A 16,193-nucleotide genomic window follows, 5' to 3' on the forward strand; every position below is an offset into this window, starting at 1 on the left:
ATTTAAGAAGAAGGATGTCTTGCTTCAGCCAAATGTGGCAGCACACACCTTAAATCCTAGCACTTGGGAGGTTGAGGCAGGTGAATCCCTCTGAGTTTGAGGCCATTCTAATCTATGCAGGCAAGACCCAGGGCTACACAATGAGACCCTATCTAAAAAAAAATATAAAAATGAAAAAAATAAATAAAATCTTTGTTCAGCTGGAATCTCTAGCTCACTCTTGCTTGATCCAGAAAGCCCCATTTCTTTCTCCAAACCCCACCCTCTCAGAAAATCTCCAACAAAGAAAAGGCACCAAAAGCCCAGTTTTGAATTCTTGGCAGCTGAGGAGGCTCCTCCTCTGAAGTTGCCAGTAGCCCAAGCCCCCACCTAAAAGTGTACCATACCTGGGCACAAATCCAGCTTATGGAGGGCACGTCATCACTACTCACCTACAGAGTATTTAAGCTCCCTGCTTTATAGTTCAGGTCTACGACTTCTCCTGCCTCTTATCCTACCTTGATCTCTAAGGGGCTGAAGAACTCATCTGGGAGTGCTTTGCTCAAAATAAACCTGGTCTTTTACTTTTTCAGTTTGGCTTGATCTGGCTTACTGTGTCAGTGGAGAAACCTACTGTTGAGGTAGAGAAAACCTATTAATCTTGTCCCTTAAAAAGCTCTGTCCTGCATTGCTGCTGCCGTTGTTGCTGTTATAACAGTGATGACCACCACTACTACTGTTTCTGGGATTGCCATTTCATAACTGGTTACTACAGCTAGCACAGTGGAGACCCTGGCAGCAAAAGTAGCTACCACAGTTAATTAATCTTTCATTCTATTGGGCATGTCAAATTTAAATCAATAGTTATATACATTTCAATTGGCTTTGAAAGTTATAAATTTACAAACTCAAGTTGCATTTGCTCTCGGGATACCATCTTACAAGGACTCCAATTTGCAGTAAGGCTCGTTAAGGAAGGGAATGGCTCAACTGCCCTTAGCCTACTGGTATGGGTGGATTATTACTTCTATTGGTCTTTTCTGTTCACTGGAAGCCCAGTGCCACTTAGAGATTTTTGGCAACAGTTAACTCTGAAGTTCTCACATGATCGAGCCTGTAGGATAATGAAAATTTAGAGATGGGTAATTCCTGTGGGGTGCTTACCAACCTAAGATAGAGCTCCTGTGTAGCCTGGACAGGTGTCTCCATTATGTAAGGTAACCTGCTGACATCCCACGCAACCTAAGTCAGAAGCTCATTTTTTTAGTAAAAGGCGGCGGGGGGGGGGGGGGGGGGACACCTGTAGGGCCCTGACCCCCATTTTGGGTAACTGTTGCCTTACTTGCTGACCTTGACCTTGATATCCTCCCTATGCTAATTCCTTGAGAGATTCCACCCTCCTGAATTTGTAAAGGAAGTTCCTTGTCTGTGTATCTTGCATATTGGGTGCTAACAGCTTAGATGCAAGCTTGTAGAACATTGGAAGCAAACTTCTGCCCTCTGGGGTTCTCCCATTGTGCTGTAAGCCTGTATTTAAGACCTCCTTCCTCCTTCAATAAATGGCATTTGGCATTCAAAAAAAAAAAGAGAAAGAAAAAAGAAAGAAATTGAAGACAGCAATGTTCTAAAACAGGAAGTGGTGATGGTGTCATGGGCCTATGAAGATGCTGGACTAAAGTCTATCAAATTATGCAAACAGGAAAATTGTATACTATGTGAATTATCTGTCAATAAGGATCTTATAAAAAAGAAGAAGAAAATGAATTATTTAATTGCTCTAAAATAGTTGAAATAAAATAGTTCAAATAAAAAATTTGAAGAAATTGAATTCTTAAAAAAAAAAAAAAAAAAAAAGCTCTGTCCTGGAATTCTTATGACTGCAGAGCGCACCTGTCCTTGACACTTCTGGCCTAGCACTTTCCTTACTCAACACACATCATTCTAGGTGAAGGGTGGAGCTTTGGGCAGTCAGCATGCACCCACTCTGGTTACCTTGGACTTCTGAAGAGTCTCATGGCTCATCAATTTTGGTGTGGGCTGTGGCAGACATTCCCCTGGGGCTTGGAACACCATGGCTCAGTGGGTAAAGGTGCTTGCCACCAAGCCTGATGACTCGAGTTTGATCCCTGGGACCCACATGGTGGAAAGACAGACCGACTCCTGAAGCATTGAATGAAGAAAATTGAGTTTTCTCATTTCATAATGTTAATCCCACTGATCAAGAATAAGACCACTACCACAGTTTAAAACCAAATTTGAAGCAAGCTTTAATTAAATACTAGTAAGGTGGGTAGGCTCTGGCCAGGTCCATCTCTAGGTTTCCAGAAAATGGCCCCAAATCAGAGTTTACAATGGCTTAACCATCAGGTCCAATCAGGGGCAAGCACACATCCTGAGTTATTTCCTGCCTGTGAACCTCCCACCCACATGTGATCAAGCACATCAGTGTAGATGGGTCAAACAAACTTGTTTAGGGAGTGAAAACATGGGGCTTGTTGTCTCCCATAAACAATAGCTCCAGCATTTCAGGAACTGTATGTCCTTGGGCAAGGGGCTTGCAGATCAGACATTTTTGTTTCATGGATCTCTAAGGCATGGTCATTAAAACTTGAAGTGTGAATTTTAGACAAAAAAGGGGAAATGTGATATTTTGTTTGTGCTCTAACAAATAAAGCTTTCTGGGAGATCAGAGTGTGGAGATAGTCACTAGTTAACCATAGAGGCCAGGCAGTGGGGTACACACCTTTAATTCTAGCACTCGGGAGGTAGAGACAGGAAGTGATATGGCTGGGCAGAGAGAGGAATATAAGGCCAGAGGAGACAGGAGCTCAGCCCTGGAGAGGTAAGAGGTGGCTGTGGCTTGCTCCTTTGTCTCTCTGATCTTTCAGCATTTACCCCAATATCTGGCTCTGGGTTTTAATTATTAAGACCAATTAGAATTCATGCTACACCTGCCACCCAATGTGGGGCGTGAACCCATGACCCTGAGATTATGAGTCTTACCAGCTGAACTAGCCAGTATTTATTCTGGATTTCTCCATCACCAAAACCACACTTTTCTCCTTGACAGCAACACAGAGTATACTCACTCCTCTCCTCAAATCTCTGTGGCCCTCCCAGGTCTCTTTCAGGCACTTGGCACTCAGCAATAGACAGTGGAAGCCACGCTCTCAGGAACAGTATCAGGGTATATTAGAGAAAATAACTCAGAAAGACACCAAGAGGAAGGAAACAAAATGGGAACATGAGTGCTGTGTGCTTGGTGGCACTTGTCCACAATCCCTGGGACTCAGATGGCTCAGGGGCCAGGGCCACAAGTTCAAGGCTAAGTTAGGTAAGGCCTCTTTTCAAAGTGGGAGTGAAATGGAGAAAGAAGGGACATTCATGGCAGGATCTTGGGGATCATGGCAGGATCAGTGGGAACCGGTCCTGGGACAAGCTTGGAGCACCTGAGGATCCTAACAGCAGCCAGTATGGCCAGGTCAAGAGTGTGAGAAGCAGGTAAGGACCAGGTAGCTGAGGACCACCAGAGCATGGGTGGGCTCTGTTCTAGTGATGACGGTGCATATGTTTTGAGCAGAGCTCCTGAGCTATGAACTGGGCCTTGATGCAAGTGTATTTATATTGTTCAGATACTTTCCTACCTGTTATGTGGAAGGTAGGTCTTGTACAGTTGCAAAAGAAGTTCTGGGAAAATGATTAGAGGGTGTGTGGGTGGTCTCCAGAGCTGCTAGAAGCTTTGGTTAGGAGAAAGTGTCAGAAGGAGAGATGGAGACACCAGACCTGACCAAACATGTTTCTATTTAGCTGCCATCTCCTGTGTACTCATAATTACTCATCACTACATCCTTTGAAGTAAAGAACTGGAGCCCATGACATCTTCCCAGAGTGCACTACTCTTCAATATGGTCTTCTCGCCCCTCCAATGTGAAGCTTATCTCAGCTTTGTAGATTATATCAATGGTTGGTGGGCTCTTATCACCATTGAGGTGGTAATCTCCACAGAGTCATGGACACCGACCCACATCCATGGATCTCTGTAGCTGGAAGTTTTTCTGTGTCCTGCCTGGTCCCACAGCTGCTCAGACCCAAATAAACATACAGAGGCTTATATTAATTACAAACTGTATGGCCATGGCCTATGGCTCAAGCTTTTTGCTAGCTAGCTCTTATAACTAAACTCAGCCCATTTCTAAATCTATATGTTGCCATGTATTCCGAGGCTTTACCTGTGTGCCATTACATGCTGCTCCCTGGACAGTGGGATGGTGTCCATCTGCCTCTGCTTTCCTCTTCCTGACTATCTGCTTGTATTTCCTGCCTGCCTCTAAGCTGCCTTGCCTTAGGCCAAACAGCTTGCTTTATCAACCAATCAGAGCAACACATATTCACAGCATACAGAAAGACATCCCACAGCAGATCTCAGTCTCTTTGGAGGGATAGGCAGAAAACAAAACCACAAATTAATCTAAAGGACCCCTGTAGAGGAGAGGTGCCAAGCTCCCAGAGGACACACAAAAGAGGCTGTGGTCCAGGAGCAGTCAAGGAACACTTGGATGCAAAATTGGAGAAAATGAATGAACAGTGAGGGGTCGAGAGCCTTATGGGGCCAGTGGAGACATGAATGGAGGCTCTAGGACATAAGGGTCAGAAGGAACCTTTGCTAAGCAGAGGCCAAAAGCAGGACGTGTGTGTGTGTGTGTGTGTGTGTGTGTGTGTGTGTGTGTGTGTGTGTGTTTGCTTGTAGTAAAGATGGAACAAGAAGACAGAACCTTGAAGAGGGAAAGGCACTAAAGAGCACTTCCAAGCCAAGCAGTGGTGGCACACTCATTTAATCCCAGCACTTGGGAGACAGAGGCAGGCTTCAAGGCCAGCCTGGTCTACATAGAGAGTTCCAAGATAGCCATGGTAAAAGAGAAAGAGAGAGAGAGAGAGAGAGAGAGAGAGAGAGAGAGAGAGAGAGAGAGAGAGCTGTCTCAAAAAAAAAAAAAAAAAAACAAAAACAAAAACCATCGTCCAGACTTCTCCAGGTTTGGTTTGGGAGAGGTGCTGCAGCTTAAAACACATATCTGTCTTGAGATGGTCAGTTTTACTTAAAATAATGGTTTATATTGAGGAGCCAAGACCCAAGCTCCAAAATCTCTCAGAGGGGCTCACAGGAAATCAGATGAATCTTTCATACAAGTCACTATGGCCTTGACACCCTTTCAGGGTTGGGAGTAGGAAAGAGAGGGGAGAGGAGGAGAGGGAGGGGGTCAAGACTCATGAGGTAGATTATGCCAATCACTTCATTTTTCCATAAGTGAAAATTTCAGGAAAATGCAAAGTTTGCCAAAACCTGCTGAAATTCAATATATTAGTTACTTGTCTCCTTGTTGTAACTAGACCTAACTGAGGCAGGCTTGATCAGCTCACAGCTTGAGGGATGGTGGTGGGATGCTCATGGATGCAGGGGTGAGGTGTGGTAGTGGGATGCTCATGAATACAGGGGTGAAGTGTGGTGATGGAATGCTCATGGATGCAGGGGTGAGATGTAGTGGTATGCTCATGAATGCAGGGGTGAGGTGTAGTGGTGGTGTGCTCATGGATGCAGGGTTGAGGTGTGGTAGTGGGATGCTCATGAATGCAGGGGTGAGGTGTGGTGGTGGTGGTATGCTCATGGATGCAGGGGTGAGGTGTGGTGGTGGAATGCTCATGGATGCAGGGGTGAGGTGTGGTAGTGGGATGCTCATGAATGCAGGGGTGAGGTGTAGTGGTGGTGTGCTCATGGATGCAGGATTGAGGTGTTGTGGTGGTATGCTCATGGAAGCAAAGGGTGAGGTGTGGTGGTGGGAAGCTCATGGAAGCAGGAATGTGCAGCTGGGACTTCCTACCTCCCATCTTGGAGGAAGCAGAGAGAGGATAAGGAATGGAACCAGACTCAGAACACTCAAGGACCCGCCCCCAGTGACTCAGAACACTCAAGGACCCGCCCCCAGTGACTCACTTCTGCCAGGAGCCTCTGGAGGATACTTCACTTAAAAACACAATATTCAATAAGAAGGGCTTTTTTCTGTCTCTTCATACCCAGAAGCTCTTCTGTACCAAATATTTGTCTTTATTAAACAGAGAAAGTGGCTTATTATTTTAACAAAGATGAACACAGATGATGATCCCTTCCCAAGTCACTTGTTTTATCTGAGGCTCATTTGGAGCGTGAGGAGGACATAAGCTGAGTCTCCACCTGACCCTGTTTCTTAGAGTCTTTTGGGGAAAATTTCCACACTATAAAATTGGTGAAATGCCTGCCAATCAGTAAAACAGTATCTGTAACCTGGGACAACACACATGCAAAATGGAAACAAAACAAAACAAAACAAAAAGACAAGAACAAACCTATGGAAATAGGGACTTTGATCAATGATGTTTTAATTATTTCCTTAATGAAAAGAGAAATAAAACCATAGAGGCAAAGCACACATTGAAACTCTTCCGGTAAACCCTTAGAAATCTTTATGTTGGAGCAGAGTGGGGAGCAAGTGGGTATAAGTGCTCATCTTCAAATGTGTGGGAGCAGTAAGTCAATGAGATATGCCACCTCCTTTACCCCCGAATTCCAGTCTTGGCAATTTCTCCCAAGGAAATAATTTGAATGATAATTGGAGAATAATTTGAAGATAAAAAGGCCTTCCTGGGTCTTTCCTGCGTCGCCGCCACTGGTGGCATTTGAGAGAAGCTAGACGATTTAGTAGGGGTGGTGTGGATGAGATGTCCTGGTGCAGTGAAGACGTGGAGAAACTCAGGGAGGGAGGCGGGGTGTCGGTCATGATGAGACCTGAGAGAGACGTGAGGAACTCTGAGTAAGACTGTAGCTGGAGGTTAGAGAGGAAGGCTGAGTCAGCGGGTATTTAAAGGAACATTTACGTGTGTGCTGCGTTGGAGAGGGGCAGAGGAATACAGGACATGGGTTTGGGTGGGTAGAGTTGCAACAAAGTAATACGGAGAGCAAGGTGAGTGAGCTAGGGTCTGCCTGTCTGCAGAGGGGGCAGGTGGGAAAGGGTGGGCGCAGGGGTCAGCTTTGCTTGGTGTAAATATCCAGGTGATGGTGACCTAATAATTCCCTAAAGACCCCATCTCTTGATACTGTTACATGTCAAGTACATGTCAAAGTGCATTTGGGGAACTCTCACACCGCACCACAGTCGGCTCCGCTGTGGATTGTGTCACTGCAGGGCTGAGTCAAATGAATTCTTTACTGTGGGATGTGCTTTTATTCTCCTGGTAGACTTCTTCTGTGTTTGTCTACCTAGATACACTTGTGGGTGACGCTCTGGCCTGAGTCCCAGAGTCCCTTCTTCCTTGGGCTGTAACTTTAGAAAAAAGCTTAACACTTCTTTGTTTAAAAATGTTTTAAATTGCATTTGTTTGGAGGGGAGGTGCACACGTGTCATGATGCATGTGTGGAGGTCAGGAGACAGCTTGTGGGAGTCGATTCCTTCTACCCTAAGAGTACCAGTGATGGAACTGAGGCCATCAGGCTTGGTGGCAAATATTTTTACCCGCTGACCCATGTCACTAGTTCAAGAGGGAATTTGTGACCTTCAGGTGTCCTCTCACCTATACACTGAAGATGAAGGAAGGGCATGTCACAGGTCATCACAAGGATGTCTGAGGCGTCACAAATTTGCTTGATCTCTATCAACCTCTTCACCTTCTACCCAGACAAAACTCTTAATCGGTCTTTCACATGAACCTTGGGCTGGTCACTCTGGTCATACATTGTCACCATCTGTGGTAGTGTTAAAATTTCATCTGGTCCACCCAACCCAGTTACACCGCCTCCTCCCTCACCTGCCAGCCCCTTGTCAGTCATCTGGGGCTCTAGATAGGAATGACCAGAGCACCGCTCTCCTCCTGAGTTAACCAACCCCACTTGAGTGAGTGTGGCTGGGTCAGACAGATCTGTTTACACTCTGACCTGCTGCTTACACGCCTGCATCATTGTGAGTGGTGACTTCTCTCCAAACCTCGGACTCTCCATCCATAGGATGAGACAATAACAGCCTGACATGTAGGGCCGAGGCTCTCAAGGTAAATGAGGTAGCTTGGGTCACAAGGGGCTCTCCAGTGGGGAGCTGGCCAGGGGAGTCCCACGGTCATCACCTTGCCACTCTGGTCTAGCCTGTCTGCAGCAGTGATGGAATCTCCTGATTGCTCCCCGCCATCAGCCCTTTCGAGGCCAAAGTTCAAAGTGCCATCAAGATGACCCCGCGTGGCACTTTGGTAATGTCACACTCTCTGTGCAGAACTCTAACTCCTGGAATTGTTCTTCCACAGCTCCAGGAGCCTCTGTGACTCTAGTCATAGGCCATGACTTGTATGCCTGAATCTCCATCCCACATGCCCTGCTGCCCCCAAGCTCTGCTTCAACCTAGGTCTCACTGTGCTTTGAAAGATGGTCATCTGAGCAGACTGGGTCCCACCTGACCCAGACATCTCTCCTGGGTCTTGTCCTCCCTCGTCCCTAGCCTTCAGCAACCTGAGCACAATTCTTCCCTCCATAGTCTAGCACACCACACTCTGTGAGTTCTAATCTCCACCATGATGGCATTGCCTGGTAAGGTCAATGCCCTTCACACTGTCCTCTGCATTGTCCAATGCCCCTGGCTGCCCCCCACAAGTCTGACATGTGTGTCTATTCAGTGTTCTGTTAATAAATGATGTTTTTCTGGGATTCAGATGCACAAATGTTTACCCACAGGCCAAAGGTCAATGGAGTCATTTGTATGTGACTTCAAATGTCCAAAACCAACAATGTCTACTCCCAGAAGAGATGCATTCCTAGATACCTTGTCCATGTGTTATGAAACAGGCATACCTTGAACATCACGTGCCTGAGCTGAGAGACATTTTCCTGCTCGTGGAAAGTGGAGGGACACCTACTATACCTGTCCACTGCCCGCTCTGTGGTGGGACAATGCACCCTGCTAGGTGTCCCATGGCACTCACCTTCCTTCCCTAAGGTGTGTGAGGTTCAAGTGCTTTTGTTTAGTTCTGCTCCTAAGATGAGGCAGGATGACTGGAGAGGAAGTGGGTGGTTGACTTATTACAGCTACTAACCCCAGCTCAGGAATGTCCTGTCACTCAAAATGTGCCTCACATTCCCAGAACTGTGCTGTGGCTGGAGAGGAGGCAAGTGAGTCAGAGTTCCCCTGGCTTTCCCCAGATCAAACCTAAAGCCTGGCTGCCCTACTGACGAGGGTGGGCAGATGGAAAGTCCTGTGAATACTAGTAGCTAAAGCCTCGTTCCTCACCTGGGGTGGCTGTAGCTTTTGGGGTGTGGAACCACACCTGGTCATCCTGGTGTGGTTGTCTCCAAGCTGGGTAAGGTCCTCTGTCATGTTTGTGCATCCCAGCTGTCCAGATGTCTGCAGAGGATGCTGTGGGGAGGAAGTGAGAGTGTTGTTGGCTAGACTCTATAACCTTGGCCATGGTTTTGATTATTTGCTTCACACAAATATGATGCCTCTGTCTTTACATGTGGCATTCCTACAATCAACTCTCTCGGGGCCTCTGGGTTTTGTTTTTACTTGCCATTCCTTTTAGGCCTGCACATTGCTTCAGTCATCCTCTAAACCGGAAGACCTGGAAACATTATTTCAAGGGCAAGAATTTGGCAATGGTCCCTGAAAGCCGAGCACAAACTGCAGGGTTTTAATGATGCTCCTGAGAAGAGACACCTGTTCTTTTCCGCCAACCTCTGGGCACCTGTCCACTGGGCTAATGAGCCGTGAGCAGGCCCAGTCTCCAACCCATACTATAGAGGCCAGCTATTTCAGAAGGCACCCATGCAGAGGGTCCCTCCTGCTGGCTGTAAGCAATGCTTATTCTGTAGCCCAAAGTCCTGCTGGGCTGTGGGCACTCCCATGCACTTCCCACACTCTTATTTCCACATACACATTAACCTACCTGGAAGGAAAACCCCGACTTCCCAGGTGCTAATAAGAGCCTTCCATCCATAAAAGGCCAGGGAGTGTCAACCGGAGCCCTGGAGAATCTGGCACGCGCCAAGCACAAATTAACCAGTGCCAAGCAGCCCGGAAGGAGGCAGGCGGGCGCCATAGCGCCAAGTCCTGAGACTGTGTCTCCTCATCCACCAACGTGCTATCATAGAAAGCCATCTTTGTGTGACTCAGTGCTGTGTTGGTGTGGCAGGCGCCCAGGAGAGTGCTCCCCATACCACAGGCCTGGAGGTGAGGGTGCAGAGCTCCTGTGTGTAGAGTGTCTGGGGTGCAGGGCTGCAGTTAACCAGGCCTGTGACACTGTCTCTGGCTTCAGTGTTTGCATTTGAAGACAGGGCAAAGTGACAGCATCTGTCTACAGAGCTGTGACCAGGTCAAAAGTGCTTCCACACCAAGACACTCAAATGTCAAGGCCCTTCCATGGATGACAGCTGCTACCACATGGCACCTCCACAGGTGGGCTCCACCTGCTCACAGCTTTAAGTCCTGCTGTATGGTATCTCTAAGGACTAAACCTATCAGCAGCATCAAAACTAAGCAAAGAGCAGGGGTCAGAGCCACAGTGAGGGGCCACAGGCCCAGGGAGAGTGTCTATGTCGCTGTCATAGCAAAACTCATATCAACTGCACAAAAGCTGCAGGGGACAGACAAGGAAGGTCTTGTGCCCACCCTTTGCCTGTGCTGAGGATGAGGTCTCTTCAGGAAACTGAGTCAGGGCCAAGGAGAGGACTCAGTCAGTAAAATGCTTGCCACGCAAGTGTGAGGAACCCAATTTTATCCTTAGAACACTTGTAGAGAAACCAGTATGGTGGTACATGCTTGTAATCCCGGGATTGAGGAGGCAGAGACAGGAGGATCCCAAACTGGCTTCATCCATGGGTCCCAGACCCCCATTGAAGGACTCTTGATTCAAAATCCAAGGTGGATGGCTCCTGAAGAATGATGTTCCAGGTTTTCTCTGCCTCCACACCCATGCACGAGTATGCATACACATGCACAAATACACACACACACACACACACACACACACACACACACACACACAGGGGTGGGATGGAGAAACTGAATCAAGGTTTAATGGTAGAATTCTAGCCTACTATGCGCAAAGTCAGGGGTTCAATCCCTAGAATGGGGGGGGAAGGGGGGGAGGGAGGGGAGGGAGGAGAGGGGAAGCAGAGAGAGGAGCCATGAGGGAGTACATCTCAAATTCTTCCCCCACTCAGGGCCCATGATAGATGACTAGGTCATCCCCAATCCCACCTCAGAGAAGGCTGCAGCCAAAGGCAAGAGGAGGCTGGGCTGACGCTGCCTACCCTGAAGTTGTATCTCTGTCACTTCTGAAACACTGCAGAGGCCCAAGCTGCTGCTCATCTCTGGCCTGGCTTCCTGCCTGCAGCCAGAGCACACAGAGCGCCTGGCCCTCAGGAGGGACCCACTACAGAAGGTTAACACTCTGCTATTATTTTAGACTTTGACCTCTTAACGATATCCCCTCTGATTCTGGTTTGTAAGTCAAGTCTCTGGGACAGACTTATCCCCAACTGGTGCTGGGTTGGGAGGTGGGGCTAGAAGTGTCAGGGTTGGGTTGCACCCTCAAGCAGAGTCACAGGACAGAGCTCTGGGGCACTCCTGGGAAGGCATGCTTAGTCTCCCGTGTTCCCGGAGCACACCCCATTAAATAGCACATAGGGAAGATTGAGATAGCTCCACAGAGACCCTGGAGGAAGGAAGACGGGCCTTTGTCCTGCTTTGGGACAGGCATCTGGCCTTTCATGAGGCACTGGGGTCAGGAGCAATAGAGCTGGCTCAGCTGCTCCCTCCCTCCCTCTCCTATTGACCTCTCAAGGTGGCTGGAGAAGCTGACTGACAGCAGAGGAAATATCCCATGCCCTCCAGGGCCATGTGGGGCGTGCCGGTGAATCCTGTGACTTGGTCACTAGACTGAGGCCAGCTGTCACCTGCTCAGCTTAACTTCTTTCTTCACAAAAGAGATGGGACGTTAGGATTTTCAAAACTTTTCAAGTTCTGAAAATATGGTTCCTGGCACACCACGAGGCTCATCTTACACTTGCACAGCCTGGCCTGTAGACAGCACAGCACTCTCCAGTTTACCAGGCTTCCAAGATTGGCCTGGGGTAGTTTGTTCATGTGGCAATAAATGTTTTGTTGGAAATCATGGAAAGGAACCTCTGCACCCCCACCCAGTGCTGGAATGGGCCTCAGGACCTCACATGATTTCGGCAATCTCTCCCTAGTGAACTACATCTGTGTGTGTGTGTGTGTGTGTGTGTGTGTGTGTGTGTGTGTGTGCACACGCATATGTATATAAACAATATATATATATTAGTGTGTGTGTGTGTGTGTGTGTGTGTGTGTGTGTGTGTGTACATGCAATATTAGGGATTAAACCTAGGAAATTCACAGAATTTCAGATCCTGGGCTCAGAGGAGAGAGAAATGTAGCCAGAAGTTTTCCTGTGTCCCACAGCCGCTCGGTCCTAAGTAAACACACAGAGGCTTATATTAATTATAAATTGTTTGGCCTATGGCTCGGTCTTATCATTAACTAGCTCTTAAAACTGAATTCAACCCATTTCTATTAATCTATGTTTTGCCGTGTGACTTCATGGCGTCCCTGTGCTCCATTACATCTTGCTTCCCTGGCAGGCTCAGCATCTCCTCACTCTGCTTTCTTCTCTCTGTATTTGGATTTCCTTCCTGGCTGTATTCTGACTTGCCATAGGCCACAGCAGCTTATTTATTAACCAATGAGAGCAACACATATTCACAGTGTACAGAAAGACCATCCACAGCAGAGTAAAGGCTAGTGACTGTTCTTCCTGCCCCAGGTCAGGGACAAATAAGGAAGACTACTCCTAAGCCAGTAATACAGGAAATTCTGAGCCTGCTCTTCTGAGCAGACCACAGTTTTGTTATGGAAGTGCGGAGGGGCTGGAGAGTTGCCTCAGCGTTAAGAGCTCCTGTTCTCAAACCTGAGGACTCACTACCATCCACACTTCCTCAGGCACTGCATGCATGTATTGCACATACGAACATTCTGGCAAAACACTCATACGTGTAAAATAAACCTTAAAAGAAATGTAAAAAATCTGTTATTAAGGAATGAATTGAAAACATTAGACTTAGAAAATTCTTCTTTAAGCAGAAAATAAGTTCCTTGGCTCTTCCAAGCTCCACAGAATCTGGAGAATATGGCCCATATATATCGTCACAAGACCTCACTCCAAATGGTGACAACTTTTCATGAATATGAAAGAGACCTGTATTCAAAAGTACATTTATCTTTAATTTTCCCAAAAATTGGTCCTAAAGCCTAATAAACTGTATTATTGCCTTAGTAACTGAATCAATATATTTTAGTTTGTATGTGTCTGCGTGTCTGGTACATGTGTATATGTGTGTGTGGTGGTTTGAATGTAATTGGCCCCCATAATGTGTCACTGTGGGGGTGGGCTTTGAGGTCTCCTATGCTCAAGCAACACCCAGTGACAGCTCACTGCCCATTGCCCTGCAGATCAAGATGTAGAACTCTTAGCTCCTTCTCCAGCACCATGTCTGTCTGCATGCTACCATGTCCAAACCATGATGATAATGGTCTAAATGTCTGAAACTATAGCCCCAACTCAATGTTTTCCTTTATAAGAGTTGCTGTGGCCATGGTGTCTCTTTACAGCAATAGAAACCTGAAGACAGTGCATGTGTGTGCATTGTGTGTGTGTGTGTGTGTGTGTGTGTGTGTGTGCACTAACATTTATCTACCCATGAGCATGATGAGACCTGAAGTGTATGTGTGGTCATATTTTGTTTGTGCTTTAACAAATAAAGCATGCCTGGAGATCAGAGTGTGGAGCTAGCCACTAGAGGCGAGACAGTGGTGACACACACACACCTTTAATCCCAACACTAGGGATGAGGAAACAGGAAGTGAAATGGCTAGACAGAAAGTGATAAGACAGAGTAGAGACAGGAGCTTAGCCCTTTTAGGCTGAAGATTCAGTAGAGGTAAGAAGTCTCTGTAATGGCAGGCTTCTTTGCTGATCTTTCAGCATTTATCCCGATATCTGGCTCTGGGTTTTTATTACTAAGACCAATTAGGATTCCTGCTGCATGTATGCTGTGCTGCGATTCCTCTGTCTCTGTACCACACAGTGATGGGATTACTGTGTGCAACTATGCAGGTGTTTTATGTTCTGGGGTTCTGGGGATTTGAACTCTGCCTCATAATGACAAAGCAGGCATTCTTACCCAGTGACATGTCTTCCCAGCTTCAAGTCCACAGTTTCCATCTGGAGGCACCCGGAAGCTACAGTGCGCACTGTTAGGGTCCGTGTCTTGACATCTATCTCCTTTGTGTGACACTGGTTTCATGTCTTTGGCAAAGCAATTTGATGAAGTTGAAATTGTTAGCATTTCTCCTGGTCTCCTTCAACTTGGAAAGGGACCTTTGTTCAGACCAGTTTTTCACTGTTTTGTGGGAGTGTGATCTTCAGCCACATGGAACAAACCCATCTCTGCAGGAGTGCTGGAAGCTAAGATTTCAAGGTGTTTCAGATTCCTGGGCAGGCCAGGAGAAGGATGCCAGGACACTGTGAGGAAATAACAAGAGAGACTAGACTCAAGAAAAATTAGCAAAGGCTTTAAAGAACATGTCGCCACTACAAGGCTTATGACAGTTAACACTGGGCTGGGCATGTGGCTTATCAGGCAGAGTGTTTGCCTAGCATGCAGGAGGCCATGGGTTCTACCCCCAGCACCACATGATCTAGGTGTGATGGCACATACCCATAATCCTGGCACTCAGTTGGTGGAGGCAGGAGGATCACAAGTTCAAGTCATCCTCAGTGGCTTCTGGTCCTCACTATTTCCAAGACAGTGAAGTATAAATATCTTTTTGTTTGTTTGTTTGTTTTCGAGACAGGGTATCTCTGTGTAGCTTTGCGCCTTTCCTGGAACTCACTTGGTAGTCCAGGCTGGCCTCGAATTCAGAGATCCGCCTGTCTCTGCCTCCCGAGTGCTGGGATTAAAGGCAAGCGCCACCACCGCCCGGCTGAATATCTTATAAAGGGTCAAATGGCTCACAGCCCATGGCTTTTAGAATAAGTACATACTGTTCCTCTAGTTCACTAGCCCACTCTTATTCTCTGGAGTGTTATCCTTTATTTACTTATTTTTGTCTTTCTTCATAAGCAGTCCCTGTTTATAGTTCAAATCGTGTGTCCCTGGTCCCATCACTTCCCATGGACAGAAGAACCTGGATTTTCAACAGATGCCTCTGGACTGTTCCAGCAGGTACCTCATGACTCAAATCTTTGTTCCTTATATTTTTGGTTGTGAGCCTAGCCTTTAACAGCTGAGCTATCCCTCCAGCCCAAATCTTTGTTCCTAACAATTGGATCCAGGACCCACACAGACACCTAATTCTGGTGCCCAAATCCTTTATGTTAAAGGTAATATTTGTACAAACCCTTCCTGGCCCCCATGGGCCATCAGTCATCCCTGGGTACTTACAATGACGATGACAGTATAATCCTGGGCAATTAGCTGGTACACTGCTTCTTAGGGAATAAGGACGAGGAAGCGGTCAAGTGTTCCCTACACACACTTTTTTTCTCCTCTAAATATTTTTCTTTTCTTTTTGTGATTATAATAAAATTACATCATTTCTCCCTTCCCTTTCCTCCTTCCAAACCTTTCCATATACCCCTTATTCGCTTTCAAATCAGTCCTCTCTTTTCCCATTCATTGTGGTTGCACGACCAGTCGGTGTGCTCGTCCCTGGGGAAGACTTACCCTCAGCACTCCCTGGTTGCCGGCAGTTCTTTGTGGGCTTGAGGCCTCCTGGGTTCCCATCCACTTTGGCGTGTCCACTGCTGTTGTCCTTGTTCAGCTCACGCTTGGCAGTTGTGTTGGTGAGACTTTGTGTGTGTAGCTTCTGACATTACCAGGTCACTTGGTCTCACAGCAAACTCCTTTATCCTCTGGCAATTACAATCTTTCTGCCTCCTCTCACAAAAGCTTCCCTGAGCCTTAGCTGTGGGAGCTGTTTTGTAGACGTTTTCCAATATTTTTGACCTGTGGTTGAATCTGCAAATGGGGACCCTTCAGATACAGAAGGCCAGCTGTGTTCCCGCCTTTACTCTGAAGGTTGGAGGCAATCCAGCTATCTTGGAAGGAAGAGGGAAGAAAGACAACT

The 16,193-nt window shown here is 47.0% G+C and overlaps 1 long non-coding RNA gene across 1 annotated transcript; it reads right to left on the reverse strand.

Moving 5' to 3' along the window:
* Positions 1-6,439: 6,439 nt before the first annotated feature.
* Positions 6,440-14,411, reverse strand: LOC118577225. The gene is made up of 3 exons (XR_004944182.1): positions 14,246-14,411; positions 9,273-9,398; positions 6,440-6,793 (listed from the first exon to the last, which is right to left on the reverse strand). It is a non-coding gene; the product is annotated as an uncharacterized LOC118577225 (long non-coding RNA).
* Positions 14,412-16,193: the final 1,782 nt, after the last annotated feature.

This window comes from Onychomys torridus, chromosome 2 (genome assembly GCF_903995425.1).
Source record: "Onychomys torridus chromosome 2, mOncTor1.1, whole genome shotgun sequence".
NCBI lineage: Eukaryota > Metazoa > Chordata > Mammalia > Rodentia > Cricetidae > Onychomys > Onychomys torridus.